This window comes from Bison bison, unplaced genomic scaffold (assembly GCF_000754665.1).
Source record: "Bison bison bison isolate TAMUID 2011002044 unplaced genomic scaffold, Bison_UMD1.0 scf7180017864379, whole genome shotgun sequence".
In the NCBI taxonomy this organism is placed as follows: domain Eukaryota; kingdom Metazoa; phylum Chordata; class Mammalia; order Artiodactyla; family Bovidae; genus Bison; species Bison bison.
The window spans coordinates 9,197,419-9,207,498 of NW_011494951.1; the positions used below are offsets into that span (position 1 = coordinate 9,197,419).

General features: G+C 39.0%; 1 protein-coding gene across 5 annotated transcripts in view; it reads left to right on the plus strand.

Moving 5' to 3' along the window:
- C1QTNF7 (C1q and tumor necrosis factor related protein 7) overlaps nucleotides 1-10,080 on the plus strand; it is a 130,445-nt gene that overhangs the window by 106,752 nt on the left and 13,613 nt on the right. Inside the window, exon 1 of one of the 5 annotated variants that reach the window (XM_010857281.1) lies at nucleotides 5,331-5,431. The exons of the other annotated variants lie outside the window; for them this stretch is intronic. The gene's annotated coding sequence lies outside the window, so the exon portion shown is untranslated. Of the gene's footprint in view, nucleotides 1-5,330; nucleotides 5,432-10,080 lie in introns of those variants that run through there. 5 annotated transcript variants of the gene reach the window in all.

Sequence of the window (10,080 nt, forward strand, 5' to 3'; positions counted from 1 at the left end):
TGACAAAACTACCCATCTAAGCCATTTTCTTGAGAGCTGTTTCACCAGCACACTGAAATGCTGCATGAACATTGATTGGACTGGTCTAGATTGAACTGAGTTCAGTTGAAAAGTGAGTTAAGCCTACAGAAAAAAAAAAAATCACAAGCTGAAAGGAAAAAAAATAATCTACCTTAGAAAAGACAGAATAAGACCTCGGCCTGAGCATAAGTGGCAGGTAAAAACAGAACCCCACTTCTTACCTTCAGTCACTCTCTCCTCTGTGGCTCATCAGTAAAGAATCCACCTGTCAATGCAGGAGACTTGCAGGAAGCCTGAGTTCAATCCCTGGATCGAGAAGATCCCCTGGAGAAGGGACTGGCAACTCACTCCAGTATTCTTGCCAGGAAAATCCCATGGACAGAGGAGCCTGGCAGGCTATTGTCCGTGGGGGTCGCAAACAGTCGAACACAACACAGCAACTAAACAACAACGACCATACTCCCTTCAGCGTATTTTTCTACCCGTCATTTTTTTGCCACTGTCTCTAAAATTAGTATGAAAATAGCTGAATGAAATAGGCAATAACAAGCTTTAATTCCGTCAAGGTCTGAACACTAGGAGATTATTTCAAAGAAGTGTTCTATCTGTGAAGAAGCATAAGTCCAGGAAAACATAGATTATAAAACATTATCTTAGATGAAAAATAATGAAGAAAAAATCAAATATTGCAGAATGAAAAAATTACTGTGATTTTAATAAGAAACCTTGCCATCAAACACTATAGGGAATTTAAGTAAATTATGAATGATACAGAAAAGCAAATATGAACACCCATCAGTTCAGTTCAGTTGCTCAGTCGTGTTCAACTCTTTGGGACCCCATGAATCGCAGCATGCCAGGCCTCCCTGTCCATCACCAACTCCTGGAGTTCACTCAAACTCATGTCCATCAAGTTGGTGATGCCATCCATAAATTGTACCAAAACGTGGCCAAGTTAAAACAGAAAAATAAGAACACATCTATCTCTCTGGTAGTCAACAAATTCATCCATTTCTAAGCTCTTTGGCAGAGGCGGTGTCAACACAAAGAGAAGTGAATGAGAAAAGCCCTTTAAGAAATCATCACTTACACGCACCCCAATGTTCATAGCAACGCTGTTTATAATAACCAAAATGTGGAAGCAGCTCAAGTGCCCATCAACTGATGGATAAAGAAGATGTGGTGCATATATACAATGGACTATTACTCAGCCATTAAAAATGAAGGAAATAATGCCATTTGTAGCAACATGGATGGACCTAGAAATTATCATATTAAGTAAATCAGAGAAAGACAAATATCATAGGATAGCACTTATTTAAAAAAAATTTTTTAATTAAAAAAAAAGATACAAATGAACTTATTTACAAAACAGAAAAAGGCAAAAAATAGAAACAAACTCACAGATATAGAAAATAAACTTACGGTTTTCAAAGGGGAAAGGGAGGGGAGGGAATAATTAGGAGTTTGGGATTAGCAGATACATACTCTGTTATATGAGGTTTTCCAGGTGGTGCGAATGGTAAAGAATGCAACTGCCATTGCAGGAGACATGAGAGACATGTACTCATTTCTATGCAGAGTACATGGTGTGAAATGCCTTGCTGGATGAATCACAAGCTGGAATCAAGATTGCCGGGAGAAATAGCAACAATCTCAGATATGCAGATGATACCACTCTAATGGCAGAAAGTGAAGAAGAACTAAACAGCCTCTTGATGAGGGTGAAAGAGCAGAGTGAAAGCTGGCTTAAACTCAATACACATAAAAGATCATGGTATCCAGTCCCATCACTTCATGGCAAATAGAAGGGGAGACAGTAGAAGCAGTGACAGATTTTCTTTTCTTGGGCTCCAAAATCACTGTTGATGGTGACTGCAGCCATGAAATTAAAAGATGCTTTCTCCTTGGCAGGAAGGCTGTGAAAACCTAGACAGCATATTAAAAAGAAGAAACATCACTTTGCCAACAAATGTCCTTATAGTCAAAGCTATGGTTTTTCCAGTGTTCATGTACAGATATGAGAGTTGGACCATAAAGAAGGCTGAGTGCCAAAGAATTGATTCTTTCAAATTGTAGCACTGGAAAAGACTCTTGAGAGTTCCTTGGACTGCAAGGAGATCAAACCAGTCAATCCTAAAGGAAACCAACTCTGAATATTCATTGGAAATACTGATACTAAGACTGAAACTCCAATACTTTGGCCACCTGATGTGAAGAACTGACTCCTTGGAAGAGTTTGAAAAAAACTCACGGAAAAGTTAAAAAAAAAAAAAGGAGGAGGAGGCGGCAGAGGATGAGATGGTTGGATAGTATCACCAACACAATGGACATGAATTTGAGGAAACTCCAGGAGACAGGGGAGGACAAAGGAGCCTGGTGTGCTGTAGTACATGGGGTCACAAAGAGTCAGATATGCTTAGCAACTGAAAAACAACAACTACTTCATATAAAATGTCTTAATAGATGGACAACAAGATCCTACTGTATAGCACAGGGAACTATATTCAGTATCTTGTAAGAAACTATAAAGGAAAATATATGTATAACTTAGTCAATTTGCTGTATATCAGAAGCCAATACAACATTGTGAATCAACTATAGTTCAATAGAAATAAAGTCATCACTTGTATACAAATGTATATATATATATCCACAGGCTGGCATTATGGTAATTAAGATTATAAGGACTGCAATTCCAGTCCAGGCTTTTAGAAGGCCTCAGAGGGGAGTGTGGGGAGATTCCTTTAAGTTCAGACAGTCAGGATTTTCTTACATATGACAGTGAGTTGCTTTGCGGTGCAACCCCTAGGAATGAACCAATGAAAACATTCAGCCTCTATCATCCATGTGCCAATTCAAGTTCAAATATAGTCATGCCATTTTTTTCTTCCAATTGCTTTTCAGGTTTCCATTTGCTTTTATTAGTAGGTAGACTAGTCAAGGGACTTCCCAGGTAGCTCAGCTGATACAGAATCTGCCTACAATGCATTTAGTCCCCAGTTCGATCCTTGGGTCAGGACAATCCCCTGGAGGAGGGCATGGCAACCCACTCCAGTATTCTTGCCTGGAGAATCCCCATGGACAGAGGAACCTGGCGGGCTACAGGGGACTACAGTCCATGGGGTCGCAAAGAGTGGGACACGACTAAGTGACTAAGATCACACATACACTAGTCAAGATCTAAATGCTCTCCCTCCATGAACAATTTAAGAATTCTAGGGGCTTTCTTGGTTTGAATGGGGTCATTTCTACTTCTAACTCAGGCAGAAAGTGAAAAACAAATCCCTGATGGTCCACTTGCCTTGTTGTTTTAGCTTCTACCAAGCGGCCTCACTCTGTGCAGAGTCCAGTAGTGCTTGTCCATTTGCAGGAGATGTTCTAGCTGACCTCATTATTACCCACTCACCAGGCTTCAGTATAATGACCCTCTTAACCCACCATGGTGTGTTCAACCACTGTTTCCTAAAGAAGAGCCACCATGACAGAATGAATGAAGACAGATGAACAGTCAGCCTCAACCACGTATTCTTCCAAAACCAGCCAACTACAAATCCTTTAGGCTTTTTGGCCCAGATTCCCGCATACCCCCAGCTCAGTTGCATCCTCTGGTCCACAGTGTCCTTCTTCACAGCAGACTTTGGATCAGGCCAATCCTGTCATCCATGACTACTCTTTAAATTTGCATCATGGAGAGAAGGAACTGGGCCCTTGATTCCTTCCTTTCCTGAACACCTTGGAGGCTTTAAGTAAACAAACTCAACCCGTCTCCTTCCAAGTGTCCCTGAGAGGCAAGTCTTCCTCAAGCCACTATCAAGTCATCCCTTTATGCACTTACAGGGTGACCTGAGGGACTTCTCTCAATAACAAGCATCTGCTTCCAAGCAACCTCGCTTCTGATGTATGTAGAAGCTGACATTAGTTTTTAAGTTCCACTTCATTAAGCATGAGATGAAACAATTTTAAGAACTATGAGAAAACTTAGGAATAATCAAACACAACCATCTTGTTTTGAGGATGAGAAAAATAAACCCAGAGATTCTCTCTGATTAACAAAAACTCTGCCTCATGTCTGTGCTCAAGGCATTGGTTTTGTGACCCTATGTTAGCACTCAGATTTTGCACAGCCAACAAATTCAAAAGACTATTTTTTTCAGATTGGGGGGTGATGGTGGACGTGCATGTTTGCTTAGTCACTCAGTCATGTCCGACTCTTAGCGACCTCAAAGACCTTAGCCTGTCAGGCTCCTCTGTCCATGGGATTCTCCAGGCAAGAATACTGGAGCAGGTTGCCATTTCCTTCTCCAGGGTATCTTTCCAACCTGGGGATTGAACCCATATCTCCTGTGTCTCCTGCATTGCAGGCAGATTCTTTACCCACTGAGCAATTAACCCAAATATGGGAGGACAGATAGCCAAGGCGAAGTAAACCTTTTCAGAGTAAGGAGGCCACCAGTCTTCTTGGTAAAAATTTGTGACTTGTGCCCACTTCCCCAACCAGAAATACTTCTTTCAATTTGCATTCTAAGTAGCTTGAAAAGTATGGTGGGGAAAGCAAGATAAAAAACAAAATTTTTCGGTGACTTATTTTCCGTAAATGCCATCATAAACTACATACTACTTTTGCTGAGAAGATACGTGAAGTTCTTACCCAAAGGACAGAAGGAAACTAATTGCACTGACGATGAATCATCAAAGGGTTTGGAGAACCATCTGCCTTTTGAGTTGTTGTAATCAGTTCTCTACAGGAACAAAGACCTATTAGCCTTCTAAAAATATCCAATCATTTATCCATTCAGCAGAGAACAAAGAAAACAGCAATACAGGATTTGTCCCCCTCTTTCACTTTGCAGCATGTAGAATGATGGACCATTTTCCTGCCGTATTTATCCAGAATAGGGACCACTCCCCTTGCTATCCCAGGAGACACAAGCCCAAGTCCAGAATCTGAAGATTCTACACTGAAAATGCTCAAATAGGACATAACTGTTCTAAGTTAACAACTAATTTCCAGTCAGTGAGTAATTTTTTTCCTGAAACATTCACTCAGTGGAAAACAAATGAAGAGGGGAAAAAATTAAGTAAACAAATCTGAAAACGAGGCCACGACACACAAGAGATGGAGGCGCCTGTACACTTAACGGGCGAGAGAAGACGGCGCTCCCCAGTTTATGTTAAACAAAACATAACTGGCCCTGACTGAGCCTCACCCGGTGAATGACTTCCAGTGCCTCTGTCTCTCTGGGACCAAAGGAGAGAATTATTTTTAGCACAACTATTTGAAAATCTCTGAGAACTTGGATCTGTTTTTCTGTCTGGTACCAAAGCAAGATTTTCTCTGAGCTCTCATGAAAGATCCTCAGTCTATTGTGGATTTAGAATTCTGGAGCAACCCCCATCCCAGAGCAAGGTATGGTGTTTACTCTTTTTTTAGAATCTTGGCAGATGGCAGCTGCAACATCCTGTTTCATTATGGTAGCTTTTAAGTTTATGAATCAAATAGCTCTGGAAGAAGAATCCATGAAATTGAAAACCTGGGTTCAAATTCCTGGTGTAGCACTAGCTTTGTGACTGCAGACAAGTCACCTGACTTCTCTGCACATGGGTTCCCTATCTGACCTACCAGGAGAGGGTCTTTGGGAAGACAGGGCTTCACGTGTCAAATAGACAACAAACTGTTTGACAAATGTCAGCACTGATTATTGCTGTACCATCATCGCCTTTTATATAAAGCAGCCAGAGCTTTATAAATCAGGAGCTGTTGATAAGAATAAATATCGATTAACTCTTTTCCTTCACTCAACCCTTGTTGAGCCTCTGCTGTAGATTAGTCTCTGCCCTGAGTGTCAGTGATGGAGTTTACATTCTGGTGGAGAAAAGGCAATAGTCAGCCATCACACCATGTGGCTGCGCAATCATGGAGCCTGGAGTAGAGACAGGAGAGGGAGGGGCTTCATGGTCAACAGAAGAAGGCAGTCTGAGAAGGAAAACCCAAGCCCCCAAGGCAGAGCTGAGGACGCACAGACAGAAGGCACTGGGGTGTGAGCACCTCAGTTCCCGTCCTGTCCTGCTCACATCCCAGAGAAGGACACAGCCCACTGTTGTGAAATCCCTTCCCCTATAAGCCAAGGATGTGTCTCACTTTGGCAGCCATGCTTACCTATCCTTCTAATGACTTCCAGGCAAAACACATTTTCAAATTGAATTAGTAATTGAGCCCTTTGCCATGAAGTCATGCTACAGTTTCCCTCACATGATGTCGGGAAGAAACCCAAGTGTTCAGAGACAGAAGAGCTTGGTTCAAATCCTACCTACCTGGGCTGTTTCAGGGCTGTGTGCACTTGAGCCCTCGGGCTCTCCATGTGGTCGCAAATGGCAGAGTTTACTTTTTGTGGCTGAATAATATTATACTGTATATTCTATATATTTCCTTTATTCATTCATATATTACCCTCATCCATTCATCTGTCAGTGGAAACTTAGGTGGCGTCCATGTCTTGGCTAGTGTGAATGATGCTGCTATGAATGTTGGGGTGGATATACTTTTTGAATTAGATTTTTTGTAGGAATTCAGATATCTCTTCAAGGTAATGATTTTCATTTCCTTCAGATATATACCCCAAAAGTAGGATTGCTGAGTCTAAAATTAGAATGGTAGTTCTAATTTTAATTTCTTGAGGAATCTCCATACTGTCTCTTCCAATGGCTATACAAGTTCATATTCTCATCAAGGGTGTACCATATTGTTTTTCTCCACGTTCTCATCACTTGTGTTCTCTTTCCAATAGAGTGTGATAGCTCGATGTGTTTCTGATCTGCATTTTCCTGATGATTGGTGATGTTGAGCATCTTTGATGTTGCTGTCCATTCATATATCTTCTTTGGGGGAAAAAACTGCCTATTCAGATCCTTTGCCCGTTTTTAATTGGATTATTTGGTTTTTACTATTGAATTATACGAGCTCACTATGTATTTTGGATATTAACCCCTTATCGGATACATGATTGGCAAATATTTTCTCTCCCATATTTGCCCTTTCATTTTGTTCATCATTTCTTTTGCTGTGCAGAAACTTTTTAATTTGATGTAGTCCCGTTTGTTTATTTTGGCTGTTGTTGCTTATGCTTTTGGTACTATATCCCCAAAACTGGTGTCAAGACCAATGTTACTGTGCTTTTTTCCTATGTGTTCTTCCAGAGGTTTTATGATGTTCAGCCTTACATTTAAGTCTTTAACCCTTTTTGAGTTATTTTCCTGAGTGATGTGAGACAGGATTCCAGTTTCTTTCTTTCTTTTTTTTTTTTTTTGTGTTTGTGTGAATATCTAGTTTTTCCAACATCATTTATTTATTGAAGAGACTATATTTTGCCTTGTGAGTATTCTTGGCTCCCTTGTCAAGTATTAGTTGACCATGTATGCATGCGTTTATTTTATTTTACAATAAAAGAAAACCATACTATTTACAGAAAGATCTCCAACTGTGGACAGATGTTCTAAAAGTTGAACCTTTGCTCTAATTTATCCAGTGTTTTTCCAAGTATTTTACATAGCTAGTTTAACAAAAACAAAGGGTTCTATGACCAAGAAGATTTGTAAAACACTGTATACTACATTCCTACATTACAGATTCAAAATACGCATTAACATGAAGGTTTTGAAATCTACAGTACCACAGAGTAATTTTAAAAATATATGTTTAAAAGAATTAAAGTTCTGTTACTTTGTAATCCTTACAGAAAAATTGCATACAGAGTCATTTACAATTAATATCCAGGACAGATCTGTTCAAAATAACAATAGTTCCAGACCTTTAATTTTATAACTCCACACCCTCTCCAGCATTTATTATTTGTAGACTTTTGGATCGCAGCCATTCTGACTGGTGTGAAATGGTATCTCATAGTGGTTTTGATTTGCATTTCTCTGATAATGAGTGATGTTGAGCATCTTTTCATGTGTTTGTTAGTCATCTGTATGTCTTCTTTGGAGAAATGTCTATTTAGATCTTTGGCCCATTTTTTGATTGGGTCATTTATTTTTCTGGAGTTGAGCTGTAGGAGTTGCTTGTATATTTTTGAGATTAGTTGTTTGTCGGTTGCTTCATTTGCTATTATTTTCTCCCATTCTGAAGACTGTCTTTTCACCTTGCTAATAGTTTCCTTTGATGTGCAGAAGCTTTTAAGTTTAATTAGGTCCCATTTGTTTATTTTTGCTTTTATTTCCAATATTCTGGGAGGTGGGTCATAGAGGATCCTGCTGTGATGTATGTCGGAGAGTGTTTTGCCTATGTTCTCCTCTAGGAGTTTTATAGTTTCTGGTCTTACGTTGAGATCTTTAATCCATTTTGAGTTTATTTTTGTATATGGTGTTAGAAAGTGTTCTAGTTTCATTCTTTTACAAGTGGTTGACCAGAATTTTATAACTCCAAAGGAGCACAACAGTGGGAAAAAATACATTTTAACACAAATTCTACATAAATTTACATAATTCAATGCAATCTTTCAGGATATTTTATATGAGGAGTGACTACTAATGTGTATAAGATTTCCTTTTGTAGTTTTGAAAATGTTCTGAAGTAGATTGTGGTGTACATTGAATTGTATGTTTTACATTGATCAGTTTTATGATGCTCACATTAAACCTCAAAAAACTTTAAAAATGTTGTAATGTGTATAGAGTCATGACTCACATAATTTATTCTCATGCAAAATAGCCAAATTCATTGCAAACCAATGGGTGAAGGATGAATCATTTAATACAAAGTGTTGAAAATATAATGGTGCATCCCTACCTCACACTTTTCATCAGAAAAATTTCCAGTAACTCAAATTTTAAACATGAAAAATGAAACAAAGAGAAGGAAATGACAACCCACGCCAGTATCCTTCCCTGGGAAATTCTGAGAGCCTGGTGGGCTACAGTCCATGAGGTCGCAAAGAGTTGGACACAACTGAGCAACTAAATTTTTAAATATATAAATGAAACAAAAAGCTAAAAGAAAAGAAGAATTATTCTTGTTATCTTGAAATGGGAACGGCCTTCTAAGCACAAGAAATTAAACCTCAAAAAATACTTTCACAATAAAGTGATTTTTAAAAATACACAAACGAAGTGAAAAAACAAACTAGGAAAAGCTATTGCTGCTCATGTTATAAACCACATGCAAAGAAATATATATATAAATATCCATGGCATTATTGTTTGTAATAGCACAAGGATAAAAATATCCCAAATATTCATCGATAGGTGACCTGTTAAATATAATACACCTTTATGATGGATATTCTATAACCACTAAAAAAAGAATAAGGCAGCTTTATCTATATATTGATATGGAAAGATCTCCAAGCCAGGTGAAAAAACAAGGTGCAAGAATTTGCATACAGGACTTTCATAGGGGGTAGGACATAGAAGTCACAAGCAACAGGAATTGCCCCTAGAGAGGGAACCTGGATGTCTGGGAGACAGTAGGGAAGGAGAAGAGATTTCCTTTTGATTGCACATCTTTTTTTTTGAATTTTATAAATGTACATGTTTTAGCTATACAAAAAATAAATATTTTTAAAACTCTAGACTATACACAATTAAAACAACTTGGCAGAAAGTGAAGAGGAACTAAAAAGCCTCTTGATAAAGGTGAAAGAGGAGAGTGAAAAAGTTGGCATAAAGCTCAACATTCAGAAAACGAAGATCATGGCATCTGGTCCCATCACTTCATGGGAAATAGATGGGGAAACAGTGGAAATAGTTTCAGACTTTATTTTGGGGGGCTCCAAAATCACTGCAGATGGTAACTGCAGCCATGAAATTAAAAGACGCTTACTCCTTGGAAGGAAAGTTATGACCAACCTAGATAGCATATTGAAAAGCAGAGACATTACTTTGCCAACAAAGGTCCATCTAGTCAAGGCTATGGTTTTTCCAGTGGTCATGTATGGATGTGAGAGTTGGACTGTGAAGAAAGCTGAGCGCTTAAGAATTGATGCTTTTGAACTGTGGTGTTGGAGAAGACCCTTGAGAGTCCCTTGGACTGCAAGGACATCCAACCAGTCCATTCTA